This window comes from Staurois parvus, unplaced genomic scaffold (assembly GCF_062004578.1).
Source record: "Staurois parvus isolate SC_StPar_1 unplaced genomic scaffold, SC_StPar_1.0 ptg000159l, whole genome shotgun sequence".
Classification (NCBI taxonomy): domain Eukaryota; kingdom Metazoa; phylum Chordata; class Amphibia; order Anura; family Ranidae; genus Staurois; species Staurois parvus.
In genome coordinates this window covers 2,874,927-2,891,409 of record NW_028317955.1, presented here as the reverse complement: position 1 = coordinate 2,891,409, position 16,483 = coordinate 2,874,927, and the positions used below count along the sequence as shown (strand labels likewise).

At 47.1% G+C, this 16,483-nt stretch overlaps 1 pseudogene; it reads right to left on the bottom strand.

The window, feature by feature from the left end:
- Window positions 1-2,810: 2,810 nt before the first annotated feature.
- Window positions 2,811-2,903, bottom strand: LOC149463141 (U2 spliceosomal RNA; annotated as a pseudogene).
- Window positions 2,904-16,483: the final 13,580 nt, after the last annotated feature.

Here is a 16,483-nt window from a genome sequence, read left to right as displayed (position 1 = left end):
GCTCTTCTTGGTGTCCTCCAGGTCTTGCCTCACGTCCCAGCCACAGAGGTGAAGGTCCTGCAGGGATTGCAGCTGACGCTGCAGTCTCCTGAGTTCCCTCCTCCTGGCACACACTTGCTGGCGTCCCCTGGCCTGAAAGAAGCTGCGCAGCTTGACTTTCACGAACTCCCACCAGTCGCTTACCTTGGGAAAGAAAGACTTCTCCTCTCGCCAGGCACCGTAGATTTCCCTGAGCTCCGCTAGCAGTTCCTCGTCGTCCAGCAGGGTGCAATTCAGCTTCCAGGAGCCTGGGCCCGGGGCAAAGCCCTCTCCCAGGTCACCCCGAAAGTGAATGGCCCTGTGGTCAGAGAAAAAGCAGGGAACCATGGAGAACCCGCGGTGCCTGACTGCCCTAGAGGTGAGCACAAAGTCAATCCTGGAACGCACAGACCCGTCGGGGCGGCTCCATGAGTAGTTCACGGAACCGCGCCCCACGGATCCCACGGCGTCCTGCAGGGAAGCCTCCGCAATCACCTCCCGGAGCAGCTTCGAGGTGGCGTCGAGTTTAGCGTACATGCTGGAGCTGCGCCCATCCTCCTATCGGACAGTTAAAATCACCGCCGATTACTACTGTTCTCGTTGTGACGAGTTGCGTCCGCAGGGTTTGGAAAAGCTCCAGCCGCGCGTTCTTCTCCGGGGAGGCGTACACGTTGATGAGCCTAACGAGCTCCCCCGCCCATGAGCCGTCTATGACCAAAAGGCGGCCACAGACGAGCTCTTGGACGGAGTCAACAGTGAAACGACCTCCTCTGATAAGAACCGCTACCCCTGCAGACTTGCAATCGCCACCCCCAGACCAGTAGGAGGGACCGTGGGTCCACTGGGAGGACAAATGAGTGTACCTCCTCAGAGGGGAAAGGGCGCACTCCTGAAGCATGTAGACATCACTCTGCTGTGTGGAAAGAAAGGTCAGCACAGTCTGCCTCCTAGACACATCCTTGATGCTCCTCACATTAATGGAAAAGATAGAGATCTCAGCCATCATGGGAAAGAGATGAAGGGGTTAGTCGGCAGGGGCTGTGCTTACCTCCCCTGGAGAGGGGGGGCGACCTCTGTGACCTCTGCAGCCTGACCAATGTCCTGGCTCAGACCGATCTGGTTGAGGACCTCGTTGAGGACCTCATCGAAGTCGTTGGAGAGATCTGGTTCCGACCTGGTCAGAGCCATTTCTTCTTCCACCTCCTCCTCCTCCAGCGTGTCGAGGTCCTCCCCGACGGGGTCGGGACCTGCGACATTCTGGAGGACGGCAGGCCGTTTGGTGGCGGTGGAGGCGTCCTCCGCCGCCGGGCTGGCCTGCTCCTTCTTCCGCTTCCTGTACCCCGCCGCAGAGCTGCTGACGGTGGTGGCAGGGTGAAGGGGCGGGAAATCCTCCTGTGAGGACAGGTCGGGGGGGTGGAACCGGGCCCGGGAGGGGTGGGGCAGGGGGGCAAAGGGCAGGAGGGCAAGGGGTAGGGGGGGCAGGAGGGGCAGGAGGGCCAGGGGCGGGGGGGGCAGGGGGACCAGGGTCGGGGGGGGGCGGCCTCCGGCACCGGAGGGGTAGGGGGGGCTGGGGTGGGGGGAGGGGGGTTCCTCTTACCTGGGTCCTTCTGAGGCTTCTGTGGCGCTGGTTTGGCAGCAGGGCCCTTACTCAGGGCCCCAGCATACGTCCTGCTTCTCTCTGGGCAGTCCCTGTAGACGTGCTCTGACCGTCCACAGAGGTTGCAGGTTTTGGACCTCGGGCAATCCTTGGTCTCGTGACCTGCAGACTGGCAGAATCTACATGGAAGCACATGGCAATCCTTACCCTCGTGCCCCGGCTGTCCGCACCTGCGGCATGACTGGGGTTGATCCGGGTAATGTAGGAGTCCTGCTGACGCTCCCAGGGAGAAGCACTGTTGCAGGTGTTGGAGATCTCCAGCGGGACGATCTCTCAGCAATCTGCAAAACACAGCCCACTTACCTGTCCAGAAGCCATTGGCGTCTAGTATCCGGACTGAGTCCTTCAACACGACGCAGAACCTCTGGAGATAGGTGGCAATATCTCTTCCGGGGACGTGAGGGTTCCTCATGGACACCGTTATCCGCCTTTCGTCCCTTTGAATGGGAGAATTCGCAATAGACTTGCAGAAAAGGGAATCGGGCCCAGAGGTCTTCACCGTCTCCCAGTACCTTCTGCAGACCTGTAACGATACAAAAGTTACGAAGAAGATACCTTTCATGAAGGACTGCACCGACAGGGTCTCTGCCTTGCTGAATCCTTGTTCCAGGATCATCTTCTTGCCAAAGACTTCCGGGGTCATGTCCGGGACTCTGCCTTCCACTTCTTTCAGTCGCAGCACGACTGTCTGCTTCATCCAGGGCTCCAGGGGGGGGAGACCGTCTGCAGGGCCGGAGCGTTCTGAGGTGGAGGTGGAGGCGGAGGGGGCTTCTCCCGAAGTCTTGGCTGGGGCGGCGGCGGCGGTCAGCGGCTTCTTGGCGGTTTGCTTATTCTTCCCCATCTTGTCGCAGAGGAGTTCTCAGGAGGGCTTCCAAGAGGTCTTCAGCGGATTCCTTCTCCTTCTTCTTCCTCGGCGGCTTCACTCTTGCTTAGCCTTTGAAAAGGCTATTGAGCGTCTACTGCCCGGAGGTAGTAACGCAGAGTGAACAAGGGGGGGGAAGATCACAAACTCGTTCTGTGTGGGGGCTAAGCCTCAAACCCAATAGCAGCAAGCAGGTGAAGCCGAATTTAATCGACGATCCTACCAGGCCGAGTAGAGGGTACCCCACACAGACCAAATGGCTGGGATAGATACAAGTGGTTCTCAACGTCCTAGCTGGAAGCAGGGACACCCCTAAAGGCAAGGTCGATACTACACTTGATCTTAGCCAAAAGGCCGAGAAGCGATGATGATTGGTCACAATTCCTCCCAATGACACTCATGGTGGGTCACAATTCCTCCCAATAACACTCATGGTGGGTCACAATTCCTCCCAATGACACTCATGATGGGTCACAATTCCTCCCAATAACACTCATGGTGGGTCACAATTCCTCCCAATGACACTCATGTTGGGTCACAATTCCTCCCACTGTCACCAATGATGAGGTGCTATTTCTTTCTCTGACAACATCCTGGTGCATTGTTTATTCCCACGCACATCAGGACCTTTTCTCTTCCCAATAGCCAAAGTCCGTGCCCCCAATTCCTCCTAAAACAAACAGAACGGGACACTATTGGTGGTACCTCCAGCCTCTTAGCTGTATATTAGGGATGGTCTATATGTTGAACATTGGTTGTTCATGTGCTCACTAAACACATGAACATCTGGGCCGTTTGCCCGCGCGCCCCACAATGTAATACGCTCTGGCGGCACATTGTAATTGGCCAAAGCATTGCATCTGACAACAGGTCAGGTGCAATACTTTGACCAATCACAGCTGAGGTAACAATAAGAGCCATGATCGGCCAAAGTCTCAGCTAGCGGTGATATCATCAATAGCTTTGCCCAATAGTGGATGACAGTTCTCACCGTTTCCAGTCAGACGTACACCATTGGCCGGAGCTAGCAATGATGTCACCGCTAGCTCCCACCCAATTGTTTACCTCTTGACTCCTAAATGTCAGATAGCGGCGAGTTCTTGGCAGGTTTTTTTCATTTCAGCAAGTCGGCGGCGGCGTGATAACGCTGGACGCCGTGATTGAAGATGGATTACAACGCTGGAACCGTTTTTTTTCCCCATAAAGAACGTGTCAAAAACTTGTATTTTTCTTCAATAAAGGATTTTTTCAAAACTCTGGTCTCTATCTTTTCACTCTTTTACCCTTTAGTGAAAGGGTAGGGGTACAAGGGTAGGGGTACAAGTGCCCCTTACTCATTCACAAGGGGAGGCAACATTAAGGCACCCCATTATTTAAAGGGGTACCCTGATGCTAATGAACCTCCTGCCCGCAACCACCCGGCCAGGGTTGTGGGGAAGAGGCCCTTGTCCTCATCGGAATGGGAACACCGTCCCTATGCTGTGGGCACAAGGCCTGGTAAGACCCGGGGGGGGGGGGGGGGCACTCGTTCGTCCCTCCTTTTTTTAGCCTGCCAGGCCTATGGTCATATCAAGGGTCTGGTAGGAATATAGGGAGGACCCCCATGCTTCCCCTCCCCATTCTGAGGGGGTTTGGTTCCTCTTAAAGGTTCTACCAGGCCTAAAGGGCCTGATATGGCTTTTAGGGGAACCTCATGCACTTCCCCATCCCCCAATTTTGGGAGGTGGGGTTCTCCTTAAAAGTCTTACTAGGCCTAAAGGGTCTGGTGTGGCCTTTAGGGGGAACCCCACGCACTTTAAAAAAAAACATGTTTTACTGTGGGCTCCCTCCTAACCTTCCTCCTAAAGGATATACTAGGAGGGGGGACCCCACGCTGGTTTGTTGTTTTTTTTAATTAAAAATTAAATATTTTTTTAAAATGTCAGTCCTGCTGCAGCAGATTCTGTACATTGTACAGATGTGCAACTTTGCAGGTAGTTTAAGGGGAACCCCCAGGCATGATATTTAAGGAATTTTTCAATTTATTTTCTTTTAATTTAAGCAATGAAAAATGACTACCCCTTTAAAAATTGTACTTTTTGAAATGTTTTCTGATTCATGTCCCTTTTATGGCCAATAACTTGCATGGGCAGCACAGTGGCTAAATGCATATTTGCATGTTCTCCCTGTTCCTGTGTGGGTTTCCTCCGGGTACTTCGGTTTCCTCCCACTCTCCAAAGACATGCTGGCAGTTTAATTAAATCCTATCTAAATTGGCCCTAGTATGTGTATGTATGAATGTGAGTTAGGAACCTTAGATTGTATGCCCCTTGAGGGTTAGGGAGTGATGTGAATGTACAATATATATGTAAAGCGCTGCCTAAATTGACGACACTATATGAGTACCTGAAATAATAGTATAAGCCGTTAAAAAAACCTCAAACTTCGTCATAAATTTTGGCCAAAATGTATTTTTCTACATTTCTTTGGTAAAAAAAAATCCCAATAACTGCATATTAATTGGTTTGTGTGAAAGTTATAGCATCTACAAACTATGGTATGGCTCAGGCATCACTAAATGGTGGACTGGGGTCTGGATGCGGACCGAGTCACTGTCCCATCGGGACCCATGCAGTCCTGCCATTTAAGAGCCTTTTCTTTACCCAACTGTCTCACGGTCATCCTCACAGAGCTGACAGCGGGAGGCAGGACAGTTCTGTAATCTGGGGGGGGGCTGAGGACAGAAATGTGGGGGGATGATGCACTTGACTCACACTGTAGCAGCAAAGCTACAGTGCGCCAGTCATTAAGTGGTTAAATAATGGTGATAAAGTCTATATTACAGTCAAAGTATTTCTTTGACTGTAATATTTATTACAGTCATTATTATGTTTTCTTCTGTCTCCATTTTTATATAAAAGAAAACAGAATAGCTGTATATAGTGCATTATGTATAAATGGGGTTTTGTAAAAAGCAAGTAACCAGTAAAAATGATGACCAAGATAAGTATGAGGGGATATGGATAATAATAAAGATTGCAAGTCTAACAAAATCTAACAGATTACAAGTTGAAATAAATCTAGAGGGAGGAGGCAGGAGTGAGATAACCAATAAAGGATGTGTTTGTAAAGTCTCTAGGTTAGAGGGGGTCGTAAGGGAATTAACCGACTTGTAATTGGACCTTTAGGGGTTTATTTACTAAAGCTGGAGAGTCCAAAATCAGACTCCCTTCTGCATAGAAACCAATCAGCTTCTAACCTCAGCTTGTTCAATGAAGCTTTGGCAATGAAACCTGGAAGCTGATTGGTTTCAATGCAGAAGGGAGTCTGATTTTGGACTCTCCAGCTTTAGTAAATAAACCCCATTGTGTCCATGGAAGATTTATTTTTTTTCCACATGTTTCTGGAAAATGACAAAAACTTTTTTTTTTTTTTTTACACAAAATTGTGATTTAAATGGTTTATTTCTTGCACAAGCCATGGGTATATGTGGAATTACACCCCAAAATACATTCTGCTACTTCTACCGAGTATGAGGATACCACACGTATGAGACTTTTTGGGAACCTAGCCACATACAGGAGCCTGAAATCCAATGACCACTTTGAAAGCCTGAAGGTGTGTAACTTCTTCATTTCACTTCCTCACTACCTATCACAGTTTTGAAGGCTCTGACATGCCAGGATAGAACCAACCCCCCCAAATGACCCCTTTCTGGAAAGTAGACACCCCAAGGAATTTAAAAAGGAGGCATGGTAAGTGTTTTTCAGATCTCATTTTTTCCTCACAAGGTTTTGAAATATAAAAAAGAAAAGAAAAAATATGTTTTTGTTTTCTTTCTTCATTTTCCAAAAACTTGTGGCAACAAATGGGATCTGCAAAATACTTACCATGCTTCTTATCAAATTCCCTGTCTATTTTCCAAAAATTGGTCATTTGGGGGGGGTTTGGTGCTATTCTGGCATTCCAGGGCCTCCGAAACTGTGATAGGTAGTCAGGAAGTGTAACGAGGAAATAAAGCCCTTTAAAAGCCTGAAGGTGCTTATTGGATTTTGGGGTCCTATACTTGGCTAGACTGCCAAAATGTCTCTCACTTGTGGTACCCCCACACTCGGGAGAAGTAGCAGAATGTATTTTGGGGAGTAATTCCACATATACATATGGCTTGTGTGAGCAATAAATTATTTAAATGCCAATTTTGTGTAATTTTTTTTTTGTCATTTTCCAAAAACTTGTGGTAAAAAAATAAATTATTCTATTGATTCAACATGCCTCTCAGCAAATAGTTTGAGGTGTCTATTTTTCCAAAAAGGGGTCATTTTGGGGGGTGGGGGCATTTTATGCCCAGCATTAGAAGTTTATGCCACACATCATTCACTCTTCTAACCACCTGAAGACCAAGCCCTTTCGGACACTTTTTGTTCACATTAAAAAATCAGTATTTTTGCTAGGAAATTAAAGTGAACCCCCAAACATTATATATTTTTTTAGAGCAGACATCCTAGTAAATAAAATGGTGGGTGCTGCAATTTTTTATCTCACATATTACTTACACAGCGATTTTTCAAAGGCAATTTGTTTGAAAAATATACACTTTTTTTAATTTTAATGCACAAAAACACAATATATTGGCCAATTATTTGGTATGATATAAAAGATGATGCTATGCTGAGTAAATAGATACCAAACATGACATGCTTTAAAATTGCGCATGCCCTGTGCAATGGCGACAAACTGCATACATTTTTAATATCTATAGGCAACGCTTTAAAAGCCTTTACAAGCTACCATTTTAAATTTACAGAGGAGGTCTAGAGCTATAATTACTGCCCTTGATCTGACGTTCATGGCGATACCTCACATGCATGGTGCAGTCGCTGTTTCCATACTGGCACAGGGTCAACGCTCACAACCGCAGGTGTGCGCGGATGGGCGAGGGTACTTTTTTTTTTTTCTTTTTCTGATTTATTTAATTATTTTTACACTGTCCCTTTAATTTTTTTTTTTTTTATCACTTTTAATGCTATCTTAGGGAGGGGGGCGACATTTTCTCCCGCTGCTTGTAAAAGCAATCCTGCAGCTAATTAGCCACTAGAAATGCTTTTACATGAAAGCCCATTGCCGGCTGAAAAAAATGATACCAGGATGATGCCTGCAGCTGCAGGCATCACCCTGGTATAACCATTCAAAGTCCAGTGATGTACCAGTACGTCGCTGGTCCTTGTTGGGTGTATATGCTATGTTTTTTTTTTCTTTATGCAGCCTGTGGGCTGAATGAAAAAAAAGAGAAGAAATCTCTGCCAGAAAAAGTGCGTGGTATGCCCACCATTAGAAAACCTCCCTGCATCCACCCACTTCTAATGGTGGGCACACATGAAATGTGCCAACAAATATAAAATATATATGCCGAAGCATAGGGGCCATCCACCCACTGGCCACCCCAGGCCCCCATGCTTTGGCATATATTCTCTTTTTTTTAACTGCGGATGAAAAATCTCATCCAACAGCACTGCACACACCTACTTATGTCTATTCTGAGAGCAAGACCCTGTTGCTGTCAGAATAAACAGGTCAGTGCTGCAGTTTGACATTCCTACAAAGAAATCAACAATGGTTAACAATAAAACAAACTCAATAAAACAACTTTATAAGGAAAAGTGTGTTGTGGTATGCCCACCATTAGAAAACCTCCCTGCATCCACCCACTTCTAATGGTGGGCACACATGAAATGTGCCAACAAATATAAAATATATATGCCGAAGCATAGGGGCCATCCACCCACTGGCCACCCCAGGCCCCCATGCTTTGGCATATATTCTCTTTTTTTTAACTGCGGATGAAAAATCTCATCCAACAGCACTGCACACACCTACTTATGTCTATTCTGAGAGCAAGACCCTGTTGCTGTCAGAATAAACAGGTCAGTGCTGCAGTTTGACATTCCTACAAAGAAATCAACAATGGTTAACAATAAAACAAACTCAATAAAACAACTTTATAAGGAAAAGTGTGTGGTGGTATGCCCACCATTAGAAAACCTCCCTGCATCCACCCACTTCTAATGGTGGGCACACATGAAATGTGCCAACAAATATAAAATATATATGCCGAAGCATAGGGGCCATCCACCCACTGGCCACCCCAGGCCCCCATGCTTTGGCATATATTCTCTTTTTTTTAACTGCGGATGAAAAATCTCATCCAACAGCACTGCACACACCTACTTATGTCTATTCTGAAAGAAAGACCCTGTTGCTGTCAGAATAAACAGGTCAGTGCTGCAGTTTGACATTCCTGCAAAGAAATCAACAATGGTTAACAATAAAACAAACTCAATAAAAACAACTTTATAAGGAAAAGTGTGTGGTGGTATGCCCACCATTAGAAAACCTCCCTGCATCCACCCACTTCTAATGGTGGGCACACATGAAATGTGCCAACAAATATAAAATATATATGCCGAAGCATAGGGGCCATCCACCGACTGGCCACCCCAGACTCCCATGCTTCGGCATATATGCTCTTTTTTTAACTGCGGATGAAAAATCTCATCCAACAGCCCTGCACACATTGATTTATGTCTATTCTGAGAGCAAGTTCCTGTTGCTGTCAGAATAAACAGGTCAGTGTTGCAGCTGAAAGCATTCCTACAAACAGAAATGATTAACAATAAAACAGTAACAATAAAACAGTAAAAGTAGAAAAATCATAAAAAAATGACAACAACAAAAAAAACTATAACTATTTTTGGTTTTTAAATTTTTTTATTTTTTGGGGGAGATTTGTATTTTTAATTTTTAGTGAGACTTCACCTTCGCTCTCACCTGACATGCTCCGAATCCTGTAGGCCTCTTCACTAGAGTACCTTTGGTTGGGCATTTTGGCCACTAAATTTATAGTTACCTAGTGCGACTCACGGGAAAAAGAGCGCCTGGCTGTCAGGGACTGCTTGAACCGCTACAGAAAATTTACCGACACGTGCTAACAGAGATCAGGTCTGATTCTGTGAACACTGCGGTTTTGTGTGTAAAGTATCAAGTGACCGTTATCTACTGACACTGCACTTGCTGGGGAAGAAGGGGGGATCGTAGGGGCTAAACGCAGGTGTCGGGGCTGATCCTGCTAACGCTGCATTTTTGGGGACACTATACTAATGTGAACGCTGGTATATCGCTGATCTGATCAAAGATATTGATCCAATCAGACACTATACTAGCAATGGAGGTTTAGTGTGCAAGTGAGCGTGTTCCTGGCAATCAAGGGGTTAAATATGATTACTGGTGTACTAGCGGGCAATCTGATGCTTTCTGGGATGGGCGCTAACTGACGCTAACACTATCAGAAGTCGCCAGTGACACTAATACAGTAATCAGTAAAAATCTATGCACTGTAAACAATGACACTGGTAACAGGGCAGTGAAGGGGTTAACTGGAGGGGGGGGGGGGGCGATCAATGGGTTAAATGTGACCTAGGTGTGTTCTAACTGTTAGTGTAGTGCTTTGTACTCACGTTTTCTGTGTCTTCTTCTCTCTCTGGGATGGAATGTGCCCAGGCAGAGAAGATTTACATCATATCCTGTCCTGTGTAACTGTCAACACAGGATAGGATAGGACAGAGACCGATCATTCAACTTCAGCCGGACATCACTGGCTGAAATTGAATGATTGATCCCTCAGGGATCGAATCGTGACACCCGCGGGTCGGCAGAGGTGCATACGCGCCCCCCTGCCCGCGAAAACATCGGGAGTGTGAATGATGTTTATAAATGTGATTTTGTGCAGCGGTGCCGCCTTGCCGCCGTATATGTACTGTGGCTGGTCGGCAACCGGTTAATAATAATAATAATACAAACAATACCAGTGTAATTTTTTTTAAAGAATCAACTACTATAACTATTACAATAAAGTAAACTAGTACAATAAAGTTGCAAAGCAAACCGACAATCCTCGCAGGATGGATCCGATCCATCCTGTGGGAATCGTCTGCTTTCTTTACAACGTACCTTTTCTTGGAGCGAGTCCAGTGTCACCCAGTATAGGTTGCATGCTGGCGATCCCGCATCCTGCGTGGATCGTCGGCATGCAACCTATACGGGGTGACACCAGACCCTCTCCAAGAAAAGGTACGTTGTAAAGAAAGCCGACAATCCCCGCAGGATGGATCGGATCTGCAGATTGAGCATAATGGATCGGAGTCCGATCCATTATGCTCAATCTGCAGATCCAATCCTTTCTGCGGGGATCGTCGGAGGGAGTGTCACCAAGTGTTAGCGCACCCGGTGACACTAACCCTAGGGACTCCTCTGGATGGGAGATCAGCAGGGGAGTGTAGAAGAGTCAGTGGGGCAGTATACAGAGGTTCAGTAGGGCACAGGATAGGGGTCAGCATCCCAGTAAAAAAAACCCTTTCCCAGCACACATCTTTGCACCCCAATCCTGCCTCCAATGCCCCCAATTCCCTCATCCTAGCACAAATCTCCCTCACCCAAAAAATCATCCCTCCATGCACACTTCCACCTTCCTCTCAAATTTCCCATCCAAGCACAAATCTCCAAATTCAACCCCCCCCCCCCCCCAGTCCCCCCTTAACCCAAATTTCCTCACCACCTCCTAGCACAACCCCCCCCCCCGTTAATTCCTCTTTCAAGCACATATCCCCCCAATCCCCCCTCCTAGCACAAATCCCTCCAATCCCCTCTCCTATCGCAATCGTCCCCATCCCCCCTTCTAGCACAAATCTCCCCGCTAATCCCCCTCCTAGCACATATCCCCCATCCCCCTTCTAGCACAAATCCCCACTCCCCCAAATCCCCATCCTCCAATCCCCTCTTTATGACAAATTCCTCTAAATTCCTACTCCTAGCACAACCCCTTCCAAAGTACCCCCCCCCAGCACAGATCCTCTCCCTTTCCAAATCCTCTGCCCCCACTTAGCCCAAATCCCCCGTTTCCTCTTAGCACAAATAGGCACAAACATTTCCCCCATGCCCCCTCCTGGCTTAAATTCCCTCAAATCCTTCTCCTAACAGAAATCCCCCCCCCCCCCCCCAACCGCCATTACCCTTTCCAGCACAGCCCCTCCTCATCCCAAGCACAAATGACTGTTTCCCCCCACACCTCCCCCCTCATTATGTACAATTTGCCTGTAAGCCCCCCCCCCCCAACTTACAGTCTGGAAGAGCGGTGCTGTGCTCTGCCCCCTCCTCCTGTCAGAAAAGAGCTGCTTCATATAGCTGATGACACAGGATCGCTCTGACCATGGGGCTGTACACAATTTCATTACCCGCCCCGATCTACATTTACTGCTGTGGGAGATAAGCGGTCCTTGGAGGAGATAGGGGCAGGTATTGAAACTGTGTACAGTCCGATGGACGGAGCGATCCTGTGTCATCAGCTATATGGAGCAGCGCTGTTCTGACAGGAGGAGGGGGCAGAGCACAGAACCGCTACTCCTTGCTCTGTCCTCACTTTCAGGACTTAACTCCAGGCTTCCTTTCCTTTGTCCCGCCTCTAAGTGTGGGGATGGGGGGGAAGGAGCTCAATAATCTGGGGGGGGGGGCACAAGTGAAATCTAGGGGGGCGCAGCCCACCCCAGCACCCCCCTAGATCCGGCCATTTTTTTAAAGCATTAAATACTATAACTTCTACAATCATAAAATGGCTAATAATATTAATAATAAAAATACTAATAATAATTATTTTATTTTTTTTTATTTTTCAAAGTATTAAATATTATAACGACTACAATCATAAAACTGCTAATAATATTAATCATATTAATATTACATTTTTCATATAAAACGACTAAGAATATATAATAATACTAATACTAATAATAATACTAATAAAAAAAAGAATTATTTTTTTTTGGCTTTTTTTAATTTTTTTTTTTTTCAAAGCATTAAACTATAAATACTACAAGCATGGTTAAAACAGGTAAACATGTATAATATATAATAATACTAATAGTAATATATATCTTGGAAAAAAAAAATATTACATACACAACAACAGTTGTCATATACATTACCAACACAGCTGATGTCATCCAGGCATTTGAAGCAAGATGATCAAATTATGGAGCACAATATAAGGAAAGGTAATAGCACCATCATCACCAATTACATAACCAATCCGCATGTCTCCAATCCGCAGGTCTCCATTGACGTGTTGGTGTATGTTGTGAAGCAGGAGTAGCTGGTTGGAAAAATCAGTCCGGCAGAGTGGACAGGTGGGGTTCTCTTCAAACCATCTCCAGATGCAGCTGGTGTGGAACTTGTGATTGCAGGCCAGGATGGTCGTGTTCTCTCCATCTTCACAACCTGCCAAACAAATGGGACACACACTTACCTCCTCCTCGGCGCGCTGCTCCATGGCCGGTGGTGGGTGGTTCTCAGGGACCCCATCGTGCTGCTCCATGGCCAGTGGAGGATCGTTCTCAGGGGCCCTGGCATGCTGCTGCATGGCCGGAGGTGGGTAGTGCTCAGGGGCCCTTGCTCGTTCTCTTGGTGAACGGCTTCGGTGGCTGGAGGCCTCCGCCCGTCTCTGATGACGCTGGACTCTGGACCTAGTCCGATGGGCGATCGGAGACTCTCCGTCCTCCTGATGTGAAGGCCTCCCACGGGATGGGCGTCGTGAAGGCCGAGGCATCCTGGTGGTGCTGGATGACCTGTAAATGGCTAAAAATATGAAATATTACCACTAATAATATAAAGAATTATATAGTAGTGATAATAGCAATGGAAATCCGTATAAATAGCGATAATCTCTGTCAGTCGCAGGAGACAAGCTCTGATGCTGCTTATGGCTCGGATACCAGGGCAGCATTGAGGTGAGCTGCAGCCTGGGGGCGGAGCTAACCGGACTTCCTGCCAATCAGCCAATCACACTCTGCCACCTCACACCAGCTGTCATTTTTCAGGCCTACCTATTTTGATTGACGCTTGTACCCAAATAAATTTGATATGATTTTATTGATTTGACAGAAATTTGACAGTCTTTTGGTGAGTTTAACGGTTATTCATAAAAGCGGCCACAAGAGGTCAGTAGGTGTGATTGTGCCGTAGCGGTAATACCGCCTCCCGCCATAGATGTCTCCCTTCCCAGTCAGCTCCAATACACATCATAGAGTTGGGCTTTCTGCCCTACGGAGGCCATTTTATTCTATCTAATGTACGGGGGAGAGGAGAGAAGAAGCTGAGAGTGAGGGAGGGCTAGAGATACCGTCTCTGAGGTGATGGCGACCGGGAGAGCCCAGGTGAGGGGGGGGGGGGGCAGATGGCCGGGGGGAACTGCATGGAGGCGGTGTGTGGGAAGGTGAAGTAGGTTGGGGGGTATATTATGTATGGAGAGGCTGATAGGTGATGGGGGGGGTGAGGGACAAACAGCTGGAGCTATACCATCACTTGTGTCCCCCCCACCTGTCCATAGTAACACGGTACTGTGCAGAAAGCCCCCCAATAACCCCCCCAGCAGCTGTGCCAGGGTTCTAACCCCCCCAAACATGTGGCCTATACTTCTACATGAAAGCAGAATTGCGCTCACAAATGTTTGCCCCCCACTGCATGGATCAGCTACTTGTTTTTTCTCGGGGGGAGCACAAAGCTCATACTCGGCTGACCCGCACAGCCCCACTGAACGGGGAAAAGTCATTTGTACCCAGAATTCTGCTTTACAATGATGTCCAAATTGTGTCCAAGTGCTGCACAAGCATCCAGTGAGCCCCGGTTCACACTGGTGCGGTACTGAAATCACACTACTTCAGCGCCATTCCAGAGCCGCATATCAGTGCGATTTGCACCGCCGATTTCATTGCGGCTTGCAGCCTCATATAACAGAAGTCTATACAAGTCGCAATGAAATCAGCAAAAAGTCGTTCAGGAACCTTTTTCATAATCGCTGCAATATGAGTCTCTGCAATATGAACGGCTCCATTGCTGGCAATGGGGTGCAATTTGTCATGCAATTTTGGAGCTTTTAAATCACATGACAAGCCACACCAGTGTCAAAGTGCCTCGACTTGTATCAGAGTGCTGCAATGTTCACACTTGTTCCTGGAGTGTTTCTATCCATAAACAAAGAGCTCCACAACACTCTTCCCTTGTCCTGTACCTCACACTGTCACAACGTGAGGAAAGGACTGCCGATAATCGGCAAATGGCACAGAACAGGTCGGCACTGATAATCGGTGCCCATCAGTGCCGCCTATCAGTGCCCATCATTGTTCCATATCAGTGCGGCATCATCAGTGCCTCCTCATTAATGCCTCCTCATCAGTGCAGCCTATCAGTGCCCGCCCAGGCCAATTTTCAGCTTTCAGCGCTGTTGCACTTTGAATGACAATTGCGTGGTCATGCAACACTGTACTCATATGAAATTTATATATATTTTTTTTTAGAGAGAGCTTTCTTTTGGTAGTATTTAATCACCACAGGGTTTTTTTTTTTGCTTAACAAACTAAAAAAAGATTGTAAATCTTGAAAAATATTTTTTTTTTTAGTTTCTGTTATAAAATGTTGTAAAAAGGAATTTTTTTCTCCTTCACTGCTGTGCACTAATGAGGCGGCACTGATGGGCATCACTGATGGGCACTGAAAGGCATCACTGATATATGGCACTGATAGGTGTCACTGAAAGGCAGCTCAGATGGGCAGTGATATGTGGCACTGATGTGCACTGGTAGGCACTGACAGGTGGCACTCATGGGGCTACACTGATCATCAGTGCCCTGATGATCAGTGTACATGTCCTCTCTGAGGAATGCCGCTTACCGGCTCTCCTCTCACGCGCTGTCAGTGTGAGGAGAGGAATGCCGATAACCGGCATTTCCTTGTTTACATGTGATCAGTTGTGATTGATCACATGACAGAGTCGACGTCATTGACTCTTTCCTCTGATCGGTGATCCGCTGTTTCCCGGGGACACAGCGCACCACTGTTCGCCGCTTGCCCCTGGGGGCACACATTCGCAGATAGAGTGGGAGGACATCATATGACGTCCTCCTGTCATTTCCTTCTATATTTCCTTCCTTTTAAATACCACCAAAACAAAGCTCTGTGTGTGTTAAAAAAAATGATAAAAATGTCATATGGGTACAGTGTTGCATGACTGCGCAATTGCCATTCAAAGTGTGAGAGCGCCGAAAGCTGAATATTGTCCTGGGCACGAAGGGGGTAAAAGTGCCCGGTAGGCAAGTGGTTAAATAAATGTGACAGGTAGAGTTTTATGACAGAAGAGATCCAATCGCTTTCTGCCGTCATAGATGCTTCCCCCGCCTGTCAGCTGTCATGTACACGGAGTCTCCCAGCTCAGAGTACATTTTTCAAGAATACAAGCTCTACTGCAAATGTAGTAATTAGATTGTTGAAACCATTTTCCAGTGACAGAGGTGATTACAATGGTCCGCTTTTATTTATGAACGTAATTCCTTTATCCCCCCAAAAAACCCTTTTGCTGTAACTGCTTGTGTAGCGGCAGTGTGAGCTGAAGTTTGGCTTTAATTTGTTAGTGTATCAGAATCTGCTAGTACACGTAACACTCCCCTCCCCCCCAGACTGACAGTGCTGCTGTCCTTGTGTGTACCTGTGCTCCTTCATCCAGAGTAGGGCACTCTAATACAGGAGGTGTGTTACTGGCAGGATCACCAAATCTAATGCATGGATCACATCCAAGGATTGGTACACGACAATATATGACATTTTTGTTTTTGGGCTTAGTACGGCTTTAAGTCAGTGTGTTGTGCGGTTTTATTGTGCAGCTGTCTGTGCAGCACTGAACCATTTGTAGGTATTGCTTTAGGCAGCATTACAATGAAACTGGACAGAACATTAGCAGAACCAGAACTACAACATGGTCCCGTCCAGTCTGGAGTGGGAACGCTGTGTTAAGGTGCTCTCATCCTCACACTATGGCAAAGCCTTGTTTGGTTTGTGGAATGGGGAAATAATATCGGAGGGGATCCATTTCA